Source organism: Ovis canadensis, chromosome 2, assembly GCF_042477335.2.
Source record: "Ovis canadensis isolate MfBH-ARS-UI-01 breed Bighorn chromosome 2, ARS-UI_OviCan_v2, whole genome shotgun sequence".
NCBI classification, from domain to species: Eukaryota; Metazoa; Chordata; class Mammalia; order Artiodactyla; family Bovidae; genus Ovis; species Ovis canadensis.
Window position 1 is genome coordinate 197,463,540 of NC_091246.1, and position 17,519 is coordinate 197,481,058.

Here is a 17,519-nt window from a genome sequence, read left to right on the forward strand (position 1 = left end):
GTTGCTTTAAGTTCAACATTCAGAAAACAAAGATCGTAACATCCAGTCCCATCACTTCAAGGCAAATAGATGGGGAAACAGTGGAAACAGTGACAGACTTTATTTTTGGGAGGGCTCCAAAATCACTGCAGATGGTGACTGCAGCCATGAAATTAAAAGACACTTGCTGCTTGGAAGAAAAGTTATAACCAACCTAGACAGCATACTAAAAAGCAGAGACATTACTTTGCCAACAAAGGTCCGTCTAGTCAAAGCTATGGTTTCTCCAGTAGTCATGTATGGATGTGAGAGTTGGACTATAAAGAAAGCTGAGTGCTGAAGGATTGATGCTTTTGAACTGTGGTGTTGGAGAAGACTCTTGAGAGAGTCCTGTGGACAGCAAGGAGATCCAACCAGTCCATCCTAGAGGAAATCAGTCCTGAATATTCTCTCGATGGACTGATGCCAAACCTGAAACTCCAATACATTGGCCACCTGATGCGAAGAACTGACTCACTTGAAAAGACCCTGACGATGGGAAAGATTGAAGGCAGGGGGAGAAGGGGACAACAGAGGATGATATGGTTGGATGGCATCACCGACTCAATGGACATGAGTTTGAGTAAACTCCAGGAGTTGGTGATAGACAGGGAGACCTGGAATGCTGCAGTCCATGGGTTCACAAAGAGTCAGACATGACTGAGTGACTGAACTGAACTGAACTGAATATACCTACTAAGGATGCATGATTATCTCTACTTGTTCTTTCTACATAGTTATTAAATGAAATATAATTATATTGTAAATTTATAATAAAAATAAATTAACAAATAAATATTACAGTAGTGCTGAAGGAAGGAAAAATTGGTTCAGAAGTTACCCAAGACAAACTTGGTCTGTGACACTCTGCTCTTCAGGAGTCCATCCTTCAGGCTTTTATAAACTATTCATGCTCAGACTCTTCCCCAAGTCTCTTAAGTTTCCCAGTTTAATCATAAATCCCAAGGAAGGGGTCCAGATAATGGTCTTTTTAAAATAGCTCCCCAGGTGATTTCAAATGTTTAAAGTCAAAATATTATATATTTTGTACTAACTATGTTGTTGTTTAGTCACTAAGTCATGTCCAACTCTTTGTGGCCCCGTGGACTATATATAGCCTGCCAGGCTTCTCTGTCAGTATGGGATTTCCCAAGTAAGAATACTACAGTGGGTTGCCATTTCCTTCTCCAGAAGGTCTTCCTGACCCAGGGATACAAACCCATGTCTCTTGCATTGGCAGGTGGATTCTTTATCTCTGAGCCACGAGAGAAGCCCTTATAATAACTCTAAATTGAGTATGACTTTTAAAAATTGTGAATCACTATATTGTACACCTGTAACATATATAATATTGTATATCAACTACAATTCAATAAAAAACTCAAGAAAAAAAAGAATAGCAATTTCAAAAAAAATAAACAAAATAAACAAACTCACAGAATTCTATGACAAAAAATTTCATCTGCTTTTATAAAATAAGTTTATAAACATTTTCACATAACAACCCTTTTAGCTCCCTTTGTGAAAGGATAATAATGTAAATTAAAGGGACAAAAAATGTTTATTTTGCTATGCTATTGTTGTTCAATTGCTAAGACATGTCTAACTTTTTGCGACCTCATGGAATGCAGCATACAATATCCCTTACAAGAAATGCAGTAGCCCATCACAGTCAACAAAAGAGTCCAAAATGTAGTACATTGTTCAGTTCAGTTCAGTTGCTCAGTCGTGTCTGACTCTTTGCAACCACATGAACCACAGCATGCCAGGCTTCCCTGTCCATCACCAACTTCCGGAGTTCACCCAAACCCATGTCCATCGAGTCGGTGATGCCATCCAATCATCTCATCCTCTTTTTTGTCCCCTTCTTCTTCTGCCCTCAATCTTTCCCAGCATCAGGGTATTCTCAAATGAGTCAGCTCTTCACATCAGGTGGCCAAAGCATTGGAGTTTGAGCTTCAGCATCAGTCCTTCTGATGAATAACAGGACTGACCTCTTTCAGGAAGGACTGCTTGGACCTCCTTTCAGTGCAAGGACTCTCAAGAGTCTTCTCCAACACCACAGTTCAAAAGCATCAATTCTTCAGAGCTCAGCCTTCTTCACAGTCCAACTCTCACATCCATACATGACCACAGGAAAAACCAGAGCCATAGACAGACCTTAGTAGGCAAAGTAATGTCTCTGCTTTTGAATATACTATCTAGGTTGGTCATAACTTTTCTTCCAAGGAGTAAGCATCTTTTAATTTTATGGCTGCAATCACCATCTGCAGTGATTTTGGAGCCCAAAAAAATAAAGTCTGACACTGTTTCCACTGTTTCCCCATCTATTTCCCATGAAGTGTTGGGACCGGATGCCATGATCTTCGTTTTCTGAATGTTGAGCTTTAAGCCAACTTTTTCGCTCTCCACTTTCACTTTCATCAAGAGGCTTTTGAGTTCCTCTTCACTTTCTGCCATAAGGGTGGTGTCATCTGCATATCTGAGGTTATTGATATTTCTTCCGGCAATCTTTATTCCAGCTTGTGTTTCTTCCAGTCCAGCGTTTCTCATGATGTACTCTGCATAGAAGTTAAATAAGCAGGGTGACAATATACAGCCTTGACATACTCCTTTTCCTATTGGAACCAGTCTGTTGCTCCATGTCCAGTTCTAACTGTTGCTTCCTAACCTGCACACAGATTTCTCAAGAGGCAGGTTAGGTGGTCTGGTATTCCCATCTTTTTCAGAATTTTCCACAGTTTGTTGTGATCCACACAGTCAAAGGCTTTGGCATAGTCAATAAAGCAGAAATAGATGTTTTTCTGGAACTCTCTTGCTTTTTCCGTGAACCAGCAGATGTTGGCAATTTGATCTCTGGTTCCTCTGCCTTTTCTAAAACCAGCTTGAACATCAGGGAGTTCACAGTTCACGTATTGCTGAAGCCTGGCTTGGAGAATTTTGAACATTACTTTACTAGTATGTGAGATGAGAGTAATTGTGTGGTAGTTTGAGCATTCTTTTGCATTGCCTTTCTTGGGTTTGGAATGAAAACTGACCTTTTCCAGTCCTGTGGCCACTCCTGAGTTTTCCAAATTTGCTGGCATATTGAGTGCAACATTTTCACAGCATCGTCTTTCAGGATTTGAAACAGCTCAACTGGAATTTCATCACCTCCACTAGCTTTGGTCGTAGTAATGCTTGCTAAGGCCCACTTGACTTCACATTCCAGGATGTCTGGCTCTAGATTAGTGATCACATCATCATGATTATCTGGGTTGTGAAGATATTTTTTGTACAGTTCTAAGAACTGTGCATGACCATTAGAAAAACCATAACCTTGATTAGAGACACATTTGTTTGCAAAGTAATGTCTCTGCTTTTTAATATGCTGTCTTGATTGTACTTTGCTGCCACCTCTAAAACAGCAGGATGATCTTGGTTCATTCCCAAGGCAAACCATTCAACATCACAGTAATCCAAGTCTATGCACCAGTCACTGATTTTGAAGAAGCTCAAGTTGACTGGTTTTATGAAGAAACATTTATTTAATGTTTATTGGATTTGACTGAATTACCATTTTACATCCAATATGGTAGCCTTCAATCTCATGTAGCTACGAGCACTTAAAATACATAAACATATTATGAGCTGAAAGTGTACAATACATACCGTATCTTAAAGACCTTATACCAAAAAGTAAAATACCTCAGTAATAATTTCTACATATTGATTACATGTTGAGGTGGTAATATGTATAAATGTAGATAGATAGATTTTAAATTATATTTAAAATGTAAAAAGTGGAGATCCAGTATAGGAGGGTGTTTGCTGATAATAATATCACCAAAGAAGATGCTTCTAAGAGTATTTAAAGGAAGGTTATTGGCAAAGAGAAGTCCACAGCAAACTTTCACAAATGTATATATAATAGTGAGAAAGGCCATAGTATCTCGTGACAATCCTTGGGTTGTCCACATGGATGGACTTCCAGATTTCACTTCTTCACACCTGACTACCCTGAATCTGTTGGATAGGAACACATCATCACAAATGGTAATGACTTTTAGAATCACAGGATTTGTGAAATCTCTGGTTATTCGTAGGTATTTCCACACAGCATTTAGCCATTTTTTTCTGTCCTATTAGAAAGTATTTGCCTAGAGAAAAAAATAATTGTTTCACATTCACAAATTACCTAAAGGAACTTTCTTCAAAATCACTGCTTCTTTTTTTTTTTTTTTTTTGCTGATATTTAGTTTCAATGAAGCTTTAATTCTTCCCTTTTTTGTCCCCCTTGAGAAAAGAATATCCTGAAGCCTTCATGGAGAATAACTTTCAGAGAATTGTAGGGGATATTTTTCTCCCTGGTGCAATGAAAGCTGCTATTGTTGTGCTGTGTTTTATTAAATAAAAGAAACTATTTCTAAAATTTGTTCATCTCATCACCTCTGATACTCTTTATTACATTGATAGATTTTCTCAACAGCAGCTTCATCACATGTGAAGTAAAGTGGTCAGAAAACCACTAACAGAAAGCAACAGAAACTTGTATCATAGGAATAGAAGTGCAATGTCCAGTTATGGGCCCCTCCTGACTTATTCTGGCCATAGCACTACTACTCTACTACAAAAGCCTTCTTAAAATAGACTAAACCCATATCCTATTCCAAACCATCATCAGTTCAGTTCAGTTCAGTAGCTCAGTCATATCCAACTCTTTGTGACCCCATGGATTGCAGCATGCCAAGCTTCCCTGTACATCACCAACTCCCAGAGTTTACTCAAACTCATGTCCATTGAGTCAGTGATGCCATCCAACCATCTCATCCTCTGCCATCCCCTTCTCCTCCCACCTTCAATTGTTCCCAGCATCACGGTATTTTCAAATGAGTCAGCTCTTCGCATCAGGTGGCCAAAGTATTAGAGTTTCAGCTTTAACATCAGTACTTCCAGAGAATATTCAGGACTGATTTCCTTTAGGATGGACTGGTTAGATCTCCTTACAGTCCAAGGGACTGAGTCTTCTCTAACATCACAGTTCAAGAGCATCAATTCTTCAGCACTCAGCTTTCATTATAGTCCAAATCTCACATTCATACATGACTACTGGAAAAACCATAGCTTTGACTAGATGGACCTTTGTTGGCAAAATAATGTCTGTACTTCTTAATATGCTATCTAGGTTAGTCATAACTTTTCTTCCAAGGAGCAAGTGTCTTTTAATTTCATGGCTGCAGTCACCATCTGCAGTGATTTGGGAACCCCAAAAAACAAATAAATAAATCAAATCTGTCAGTGTTTCCACTGTTTCCCCATCTATTTGCCATGAAATGATGGGACCAGATGCCATGAACTTCATTTTCTGAATGTTGAGCTTTGACCAACTTTTTCACTGTCCTCTTTCACTTTCATCAAGAAGCTCTTTAGTTTTTCACTTTCTGCCATAAGTGTGGTGTCATCAGGATATCTGAGGTTATTGATATTTCTCTGAGCAATCTTGTTTCGAGCTTGTGCTTCATCCAGCCTGGCATTTCTCATGATGTACTCTGCGTATAAGCGAAATAAGCAGGGTGACAATATACAGCCTTGACATACTCCCTTCCCAGTTTGGAGCCAGTCTGTTGTTTCATGTCCAGTTCTAATTGCTGCTTCTTGACCTGCATACAGATTTCTCAGGAGGCAGGAAAGGTGTTCAGGTATTCCTGTCTCTTTAAGAATTTTCTACAATTTGTTGTGATCACATAGTGAAAGGTTTGGGTACAGTCAATAGCAGAAGTAGATGTTTTTCTGGAATCCTTGCTTTTTTGATGATCCAACGGATGTTGGCAATTTGGTCTCTGGCTCCTCTGCCTTTTCTAAATCTAGCTTGAACACCTAGAAGTTCATGGCTCACATACTGTTGAAGCCTGGCTTGGGGAATTTTGAGTATTTCTTTGGTAGTGTGTGAGATGAGTGCAATTGTGCAGTACTTTGAGCACTCTGACATTGAGTTTCTTTTGGATTGGGATGAAAACTGATCTTTTCCAGTCCTGTAGCCCCTGCTCAGATTTCCAAATTTGCTGACATATTCAGTGCAGGACTTTCACAGCATCATTTTTGGAATTTGAAACAGCTCAATTGTAATTCCATTACCTCCACTAGCTTTGTCTGTTGTGATGCTTCCTAAGGCCCACTTGACTTTGCATTCCAGGATGTCTGGCTCTAGGTGTGTGATCACAATATCATGATTATTTGGGTCATAAAGATCTGTTTTGCACAGTTCTTCTATGTATTGTTGCCACCTCTTCTTAATATCTTCTGCTTCTGTTAGGTCCATACCCTTTCTGTCCTTTATTGTGCCCATCTCTGCATGAAAAGCTCCCTTGGTATCTCTAATTTTCTTGAAGAGGTCTTTAGTCTTTCCCATTCTATTGTTTTCCTCTATTTCTTTGCATTGATCACTAGGGAGGGCTTTCTTATTTCTCCTTGCTATTCTTTGGAACTCTGCATTCAAACAAGTGTATCTTTCCTTTTTTCCTTTGCCGTTTGCTTCTCTTCTTTTCACAGCTATTTGTAAGGCCTCTTGAAACAACCATTTTGCCTTTTTAAATTTCTTTTTCTTGTGCATGGTCTTGATCACTGCCTCCTGTATAATGTCACAAACCTCCATCTGTAGTTCTTCAGGTACTCTGTCTATCAGATCTAATTGCTTCAATGTGTTTCTTGCTTCCACTGTATAATTGTAAGGGATTTGAGTTAGGTCATACCTAAATGGTCTAGTGGTTTTCTCTACTTTCTTCAGTTTAAGTCTGACTTTAGCAATAAGGAGTTCATGATCTGAGCCACAGTCAGCTCCCAGTCTTGTTTTTGCTGACTGTATAGGGCTTCTCCATCTTTGGCTGCAAAGAATATAACCACTCTGATTTTGGTATTGACCATCTGGTGATGCCATGTGTAGAGTCTTCCAAGCCATCATAGCTGAAGTAATCTACAACTAGTGCCTTCCTGATGTTTGCCTCTTTATAAACTGATAATTTTGATCCACTTTCCACTATCTTTCCCTTCTCCTTGAAATGCTTTGATGAATATTTTAGCTTGAAATTAGAAAAGGCTACCAATTAAGGGGTTCTCCCTTCCCCTTCTCCATGCTGGTTGATAGACTTTTACCAGAATGTAATACTGCCAGAGGAGGAATTGCAAATTTTGTAATGCAACCCAGAAACATAGCTAGGGCAATTAGTGGTGATAGTAGATGCCAGAGAAAGAAAATAGGGTAAATAATGTTGACATTATTCTTCCTATTAATATAAAATAGGATTTATGTTAGGTCTAGTGACTCCTTAGCTTGGGGTTACCATTTTCCTGTTTGTATCCAGAAGGATCCCAACAATTTCTTGAAGTTGAATTTATACAGCCTCTAAGAGATGTGACCTCTTACAGCCAGATCCATCTATATGGAGGCTACTGGTCCAACTTCAGAGATTCATGAATTTCATGTCTCCATCACTTTGAAGATGCACTATATAGTCCTGGGATTTGGAATCAGTCTAAAGGCAAATCTCAGGTCTGATTCTAACTACTTGATATGACAGTTGATAAAATATCTCCTCACAATTCTCCAGGAAATTCTTCAGGTGAAATACCCAACAGCTGTGCAATTTTTGAGTTATAGCACCTGGTCAAGGAGCTTTAAGCCTAATGCAGGGATCTGACAGATAAACAGACAAGCACTCAAGGTAAAGTGCCTGATATATAAAAGTGCAAGATCATTCATGGATGCAAACAAAGGAAGTTTTTTCAGAGAACATTAACACTCCCCTAGTTGTAGCAGAGAAAAAGTCAGTGGCTGGACATTCTGGGCAGTCTGCACTTCAAATGCCGATACCCTCAAATCTGCATCCTTGGAACAATATATAATAACAATTTTGCTCAGGACTGAGAGACTCAGTAGGCATGAGTTGCTGAGTTAGCCTCTCCATGGGACCATGAAGCTTTATTCTTCGCATTGCTGAAGTACAAACTGGTGAAGGCATGAAAACTTTATTTCTTTGCAGAAAATGACCCTGAAAAGAAAGCCAAATGCTAATGTTTGCAGTAGCAATGAAGAGAAAGGGATGATTCTTAGTCAGAAAATAGCTTTATAAATAACTTTGGTTTTATATTTATAGAACTATTCAGAGTTGATAGGGTTCAACTACATTTTTACTTATATTTACGGCATCTAGGGTTGGAATTGCGGGCTACAGTGTATGCAAATTGGGGGAATTTAGGATATTGTAGAACATTACTTGTGAATGACCAGGATCTGCTCATTTCTGATCATTATGGCTAAAGTATAAAGAAAATCATACACTGAAGCTCAACTCCCAGCAGTGCAGCTTGTTCTGATGTCTTATTCCCCTCACTAATATCACAGCTTCTGTGATGGCTGGAGGCACACAGTGGAAAACAGAGAAACGCGGCTGGGCTCACAAGCACATGCCATGATGACTTTTTACTGTTCTTCATGCTTATACCTCTCGAATGAAACTAAAACTAATTTTCTGAAAATAAATAGCCATTTACTCAAATGAGTTATTTAACAAAAAACATTTTAAATTTTAATGTGTCATCATGCAAATTCTCATTGTTGTTTCATGTTGGTTATTCAATGAGACTCATGACTTGTTTGATAGATGATACAGGATGAAGCCTTTGAGCAGAAATCTTTATGTTACTGGTAGAACAGCAACTCCTCAGTTCTTGTCCCCTTGAAGGAAAAATTAAATCAAGAGACATAGTAGAGTTTCAAGCAGTAGGAGTTTCTTAAGCAAAGCAAAAGCACAGTCGAGAAAGGAGAACAGGCTCTCTGGAGACCAGAAGCAGCCCCACAGTGAGGGTAAGGTTCATTTTTTCAGAGTAGTGAGAACTCCTCTGTGTCCTGTGTCTTTTCACTGACAAGTTGATTGATGGCTTAAGATTATATAATTTTTCTCCTTGTGGAAAGGCACTTACCATTAACACTGAAGCAAGACCCAGGGGGCAGGGGGTGGGGGTGGAGATGAGTTTGGGGGTGGGACCCCGAGATAATTCATGTAAATAGGACATAATGAACCCCAGGGGCATTCAGTATCACCTTTTAGTCTTGATGTACCAATGCCTGTGCTGGTGGTTTGGAAAACCCCTGTTGGGTTTTGATATCTTGTTTCGGCTTGATAAGAGTGGCAATTTAGCAGTCTTGATCACAAAATGGTGGTTCTCTGGGCATGCTCTGGTCAAAACTTCAAGATGGGGCAGGGAAAGATGACCCATCCAGGATGGAGTGGGACCTGCTCATGTCTGATTAACGGCCTAACATTTATAACTGCCCTCATTTTCCCTACTGAGCACTGAGGAGATCAAAACTGGTTTCCAGTCCCAAGGTTTGAGGCCAATTTGTGAGATTATTATATTGTGCTAGCTGGGGTCCCTGAGGCTGAGATAGATTGTGGGTGACAACTTCATAAAACAGAAATGAACCATGGGACAAGGGTGAGAAGAAAAGAAGTCGAACACTGACAGAAAGGAGGGTGAGGGAGACACGAGTGTGTGTGTAGATTTAGAATACAGAATGAAGTACTAATCTCTCTGAATTTTGCTTTTGCATATTCAGGGGCTGAAACCCAGTGTAGGGTTTTCTCTTGCTACATTGGAGTGAGAGTAGGGGTTTAGTGAGTTTAACTCAACATCATCTCACTCTTAGAGTTCTTAGACTAAGATGCTGGAAAATGATCTTTTTGAGAAATTGTAATACTGGATTTTATAGAATTTGCTCCCAAATACTAGCTGCTTATAGAACTCTATTTTCCCTTTTTGGAAGCACAAAGTACTCCCTATTGTGTTGTGTCCCTTGTAGTTTGGTGTGGAAATGGAACCAAATTGTCTCCAGGGAAACATGAGTGTGAACGATACTTGCCAATTCCAGATATGGTTCAGAAGAAACCTTTCAGAGGTACACCTTGGTAGTGTTTCCTTCTGAGGATAGGATGCCAATACTGAGACATGTGAGGGGAAGTTAGAGTCATCAACAGGAGAGACCCTGAATTGCTTAGTTAAGTGCAGGCACCTGTAAAGCAGGAAATCCACTTTGGACTATTATGCGAGGGGGAAAAACAGACTGCTGCTGTATCTGAGCAAGAACACACTAGGGTTGATTTCTAGCAGCCATTTCACCACGCTGGTGATGCTTCTATTGACTCTCAGATCCACAACGGGACCTTCCATGCCCTGCTGTGCGCCCAGGAAGCCTATGTCCATAGACTGCACCCCCTGGACACCTTTGCCCTTAAGCTTTTGGTGGACTTTAACCAACAGGGTATAATAGCAGCAAATTAGAAGATGAGAGAATCCAGCAGGAGATACGCCAAGAGGAGAAGGGAGGAGGAAGGTGTTTATCTTCATTCTCCTTGGTTTTTCTCTGGTAGCTACTCTAAAGCAGCTACATCTCTCACTGTATGAAGGTGACACCAAGCCTTCCCTTGTCCTTCAAACCAAGAGTGCCCCCAGATTTAACTGTCACTAATACCTGGGTAAGTTGCCATTTTTCTTTGTTCCCTCAGTCCTGCCCACACCTTTGTAAATAGGTTTTTCCTTTAAAATCTATTCATTTAAACTGTGTTGATCAGGATATCTATTCCTTCTGCCACTCTGGCAGATAACAAACTCTGTTACTATCTCATTTTATAACCATACCCTTTCTGGATAATGTCCCTCAACCCTTTATTGCTGATTTCCAGAGAAATATATAAAAGGAATTATTTCTTGTCTCTTGTTAGGCTCACCATGAAGACTGTGCAAATAAAGGCCCAGAGAAGGAAATGGACTTTCCCAAAACATTCATCACCTTAAGCACGGAACCAGGCCTCTGGCTGAAAAAGAGTGAGCATGAAGAGGAGAACGTTCTAAAGAAAACAAGAGCAGAATTGGAACTAGAAACATCATAGTACTTTTCCCACTGACATTTCTTTGTCTGAATGGCTGGGAAGGGTCACCTTGGGAACATTCCCTGCCATCCGTTCTCAGCCAGTTAGGAATTAGATAGGAATGTTGGCAAGAAGTGTGTTGGGAGCTCATCTTAGACCTTGGAACCTGAGCTTCCCATCGTGAGCCCTCAGGTTTTACTCAGAGTCCCCAGATTCTGCATTGATCTTTAGGGAAGATGTGCCTGAAATCAACATATGGGGTTGGCCTAGATCTCCCCAAGGAGAGAATCTCCTCTTGACATTATGGCAATAGAGACATAGCCACCATCTTCATCAATAAGATTCATAGATGGAACCTGCTTTGGGGAAGTCTGAGAGCTGACCCAAGGCTGTCCTGGTTAGCTGGGGGTTGAGGGGGAGGGGATGTAGGGTCCCCAGCCATTGTAGAAAGCTGCAAGCAGATAGAAGAGCTTGAAACAGGAGTGGAAACCCCATGCTGTAGCTCTCAGAGAAATGTGATTGCTTTCTCTCTCTTGACCTTCCTCACCATCAGCTTTATATTTCAGGGACACCAGAGCATGGAGAGGTCAACGTGACCCCTTAGGGGGACTTGGCTGAGAATTTTTACTGCCTTCTCTCCTAAATACCTGATTTTTCTAGTCTTATTTCCCTGACAACTTCAAAATAGCATTCAAAGTAATATCTGGGAGAAGGCATTGTGGGTTCTTTGGGGGGCAGGGTCTGTAATTTATGAGGCTTTGTGTCTCTGGCACCTCCACCAGGTTTTGGTAGGTAGCAGGCATTCATAGAATATTCACACTCCTAATGCAACCAATGAATATTGTTGAGAAGTCCCAAGATATCGGGAGGCAGGAACTAATTTTAGTGTACGTTTTCCACAAATTGTGAGTTTTAAAGCTTGGAAGACCACCTTTAGGAAACTTAAGAAAAACAATGACCAAATACCCTTTTTCAGGAGATTTTAATGCTATGATAAAAATACATTCCATTGCCTTTATAGGGCTAAAACTACAAATTTCTGTGGTGAGTCCAATTGTGAGAAATTATATTACAGCTAGTATGTCAATTACTTAGCCATTGAATAAATCATCAGATATTTCTTTATTCTTATTTTATATCTTTGAAATTCCAAATACTGTGAATTCTGTGCACCTTTACAATGTTTAACAGATAATTCTGTTTCAAGTGCCCTCCTATCCCATTACAGATCACCTACCTTCTACACTGTTCATCAGAATTTTTGTTTTTAAATATTCACCAGATTACATCATCTAAGCATTAATAAACTTCAGAAGCTTTAAAAAAAATTATAACTCATCTTCCCTGACCTTTTAGATCCTTCTAAACTTCAATCTAAGAACATAATCAAACAAGTGGCCCACTCTATTAGCCCTGTCTTCTGTTGTGGTTAACTTGTTTATCTCCCTTTCTCTCTGGAATTGCCCTTAGAAAAAATTCCAGCCCAATCTCATCTGAAGGCTCAAAGAGTATTTTTCTGGCTAAATTTATAATGGTCACTCTACTTTTCTAAACAGGAGCTGAGGAGAGGGGAAAGACAGAAACACGGAGAGAGCAAAGGTTGGTTTTCTGTTTGAAAAGAAAATTGGGACATAATTTTGAACTGAAATATCAAAGAATCCAGGGTCTTAATAGATGAATAATCTGTGATTCAGATATATTAAATAATTTGCCTAAACTCACTGAGCATGTTATTATAAACTCCCAGTTGAATCCTCTTTCCAACTTTCAAGAGTCCATTTATCTAACATTTGTTGATTAACCACATGAGGTATCTGTCCATGGAATTTTTTAGGCAAGAATATTGGGGTGGATAATCTTTCTTTTCCCCAGGAAATCTTCCTGACCCAGGGATCAAACCTGGGTCCCCTGCATTGCAGGTGGATTCTTTACTACCTGAGCCACCAGAAGATGTTGCTCAAACTTGTGTCCATTGAGTTGGTGATGCGATCCAACCATTTAATCCTCTGTTTCTCCCTTCTCCTCCTGCCCTCAATCTTTACCAGAATCAGGGTCTTTTCCAATAAGTCAACTCTTCCCATCAAGGGACCAAAGTATTAGTGCTTCAGCTTCAGTATCAGTTCTTTCAGTGAATATTCAGGGTTGATTTCCTTTATAATTGACTGGTTTTATCTCCTTGCAGTCCAAGGAACTCACAAGAGTCTTCTCCAGCACCACAATTTGAAAGCATCAGTTCTTCAATGCTCAGCCTTCTTTATGGTCTAGGTTTCACAGAATCTGCCTGCAATGCAGGAGACCCCAGTTTGACTCCTGGCTCAAGAAGACCACTGGAGAAAGGAAAGACTACACACTCCAGTATTCTGGCCTGGAAAATTCCAAGGACTGTATAGTCCATGGGGTCTCAAAGAGTTGGACATGACTGAGCAACTCTAACTTCACACTCACATCTGTATATGACTACTGGAAAAACCATAGATTTGGTTATATGGACCTTTGTTACAAATGGATGTCTCTGCTTTTTAATACATTGTCTATGTTTGTCAGAGCTTTCCTTCCACGGAGGAAGCATCTTTGAATTTCTCAGTTGCAGTAACCATCTGCAGTGATTTTGGAGCCCAAGAAAACAAGGTCTAATCTGAACCTACCCTTTTAAATTTAGCACAAATTGCTCTTTAGAGAAACCCTCTTGACTCCTCCTGCACCTCCATGGGGCTGGGGGGGGGGGGCATCCCTTGTGTTCCACTAATGTATGGATATTCCCTGCCATGTCATTCAGCACTGCATTATTGAATCTGTGTTCTTGAGTGGCAAGAGGGCATATTTCCTAGACACTCTGCCCAGGCTGGCACAATTCTTGGCACAGACAGGCTTTATTCATGCTGAGATGTATGCCAAAGGAAAGGGAGATTAATCCAACAAATATATGTTGAAGATTTAAGTTATGGGAAGATCTAGTCCCAAGATCCATTTGTAAATAAACGGCAGGAATTGTCTAGTTGGAGAATGAGGTTTATTTAGTGACTGAAGATGAGGTGTGTGCTGGTGTTCAAGAAGTTTAAGTGCTGGTGTCCATCTCCTTCTCTTTCAATGAGTATTGGCCTTGTGACTTGCCTTGGTCAGGGACATGTGACAGAAGTGATATTAAACTAGTTCAAGGCTAGTCTTCAGGAAACTCTGCAGTTTCTGCTTTTATTCTGTGAAAACAGATGCCATGCAAGAAACTCAACTACCTAAGACTTCCATGTTGTGAGGAAACCAGAGATACCTCTGTGGTGAAAGCAAGGCAAGAAACATTCCATATCATCATCTATTTTAACTTAGCATTTTTCTTTTTCTTTCCCTCTTGCCCATTTGGACATAACTTTCTGTTGAAATGTTCTTTGTTTTTTTTGGTCTTAGTTTTGTAAATTCAGTTCAGTTCAGTCACTTAGTCATGTCCAAAACTTTGTGACCACATGAACTGCAGCACGCCAGGTCTCCCTGTCCATCACCAACTTGCAGAGTCTACCCAAACCCATGTCCATTGAGTCAGTGATGCCATCCAACCATTTCAGCCTCTCTTGTCCCCTTCTCCTTCTGCCCTCAATCTTTCCCAGCATCAGGGTCTTTTCAAATGAATCAGCTCTTCCAATCAGGTGGCCAAAGTATTGGAGTTTCAGCTTCAACATCAGTCCTTCCAATGAACACCAGGGACTGATCTCCTTTAGGATGGACTGGTTGAATCTCCCTGTAGTCGAAGGGACTCTCAAGAGCCTTCTCCAACACCTCAGTTCAAAAGCATCAGTTCTTCAGCACTCAGCTTTCTTTAGAGGCCAACTCTCATATCCACACGTGACTACTGGAAAAACCATAGCCTTAACTAGATGGACCTTTGTTGACAAAGTAATGTCTCTGCTTTTTAATATGCTATCTAGGTTGGGCATAACTTTCCTTCCAAGGAGTAAGCGTCTTTTAATTTCATGGATACAGTCACCATCTGCAGTGATTTTGGAGCCCAAAAAAAATAAAATCAGCCACTGTTTCCACTGTTTCCCCATCTATTTCCCATGAAGTGATGGGACCAGATGCCATGATCTTCGTTTTCTGAATGTTGAGCTTTAAGCCAACATTTTCACTCTCCTCTTTCCCTTTCAACAAGAGGTGGTGTCATCTGCATATCTGAAGTTATTGATATTTCTCCCAGCAATCTTGATTCCAGCTGTTCCTTCCAGCCCAGCATTTCTCATGATGTATTCTGCATAGAAGTTAAACAGGCAGGGTGACAATACACAGCCTTGATATACTCCTTTTCCTATCCATGTTGTTCCATGTCCAGTTCTAACTGTTGCTTCCTGACCTGCATACAGGTTTCTCAAGAAGCAGGTCAGATGGTCTGGTATTCCCATCTCTCTCAGAATTTTCCACAGTTTATTGTGATCCACACAGTCAAAGACTTTGGCATAGTCAATAAAGCAGAAATAGATGTTTTTCTGAAATTCTCTTGCTATCTCGATGATCAAGCAGATGTTGGCAATTTGATCTCTGGTTCCTCTGCCTATTCTAAAACCAGCTGGAACATCTGGAAGTTCATGGTTCACGTATTGCTAAAGCCTGGCTTGGATAATTTTGAGCATTGCTTTACGAGTTTTGTAAATTGCTTCTGCTCAAGCATGGAAATTTAGCAAAATTATGTAAAGGTGATTGTGAAGTTATAGAATGGCAAATACATTTATAATTATATAATAGAGAAGGCTAAGCAGAAAATAAATTTCAATATGTCACTATAAAGACTCTGCCTTATGTAGACTTAATGTAAGAAAAAGTTAAAGCCACTCAACCATGTCTGACTCTTTGCGACCCCATGGGCTAATGCACATGAGGCTCCTCTGTGCGTGGAATTCTCCAGGCAAGAATATTGGAGTGAGTTGCCATTTCCTTCTCCAGTAATATAAGATATGTACCTTCATATTCAGAAATTTGGATGTTAATATGAGGGTGAAGCCTTCTTTGACTTTTTGGACCAGACCACACACCAGCTTTATGTAGACAAATTAATATGCTCTGCTTGATGCCAGATGAATGTAGCTGAATCCAGTGGATCAACAGAATTATGAGGAATAATGAAAGTTAATTTCTCAGCCACTAGTTTGGGGAGTGGTTTGTTATACAGCAAAAGGCAGCTGAAAGATATGGGATGTGAGATGTGGATTGGGTGCCTCACAAGTTGTAATGTTAGTATCATTCCTTGTAGACTAATTTATGCCATAAAACATCAATCATATTTTTGGAATAGAATCAAATTCATACACAATAAATGCAATCACAAAAGATATATTTCTCCCCAAAAATTAGCCATTCAAAAATATTGGCTAAGGTTACAATAAAAGGCAAAAATGGCATCGTGCTTAAGAGAATGGATTCAGGAATAAATAATACTATTACTACAGTACTCTTGCCTGGAAAATCCCACGGACAGAGGAGCCTGGTAGGCTGCAGTGCATGAGGTCGCTAAGAGTCAGACACGACTGAGTGACTTCACTTTCACTTTTCAGTTTCATGCACTGGAGAAGGAAATGGCAACCCACTCCAGTGTTCTTGCCTGGAGAATCCCAGGGACGGGGGAGACTTGTGGGAGGCCGTCTATGGGGTCGCACAGAGTCGGACACAACTGAAGTGACTTAGCAGCAGCAGCAGCAGCAGTGAGAGTAATAATATTTATTGACTGTCACTGTTTATCCACCTAATGTTGTATATTGTCACCCTGCTTATTTAAATTATATAGAGTACATCATGAGAAACGCTGGACTGGAAGAAACACAAGCTGGAATCAAGATTGCCAGGAGAAATATCAATAACCTCAGATATGCAGATGACACCACCCTTATGATAGAAAGTGAAGAGGAACTCAAAAGCCTCTTGATGAAAGTGAAAGTGGAGAGTGAAAAAGTTGGCTTATAGCTCAACATTCAGAAAATGAAGATCATGGCATCCGGTCCCATCACTTCATGGGAAATAGATGGAGAAACAGTGAAAACAGTGTCAGACTTTATTTTGGGGGGCTCCAAAATCACTACAGATGGTGACTGCAGCCATGAAAATTAAAAGACGCTTACTCCTTGGAAGAAAAGTTATGACTAACCTAGAGAACATATTCAAAAGCAGAGACATTACTTTGCCGACTAAGGTCCGTCTAGTCAAGGCTATGGTTTTTCCAGTAGTCATGTATGGATGTGAGAGTTGGACTGTGAAGAAGGCTGAGCACAGATGAATTGATGCTTTTGAACTGTGTTGTTGGAGAAGACTCTTGAGAGTCCCTTGGACTGCAAGGAGATCCAACCAATCCATTCTGAAGGAGATCAGTCTTGGGTGTTCTTTGGAAAGAATGATGCTAAAGCTGAAACTCCAGTACTTTGGCCACCTCATGGGAAGAGTTGACTCATTGGAAAAGACTCTGATGCTGGGAGGGATTGGGGGCAGGAGGAGAAGGGGACGACAGAGGATGAGATGGCTGGATGGCATCATGGACTCGATGGATGTGAGTCTAAGTGAACTCTGGGAGTTGGTGATGGACAGGGAGGCCTGGCGTGCTGCGATTCATGGGGTTGCAATGAGTGCGACACG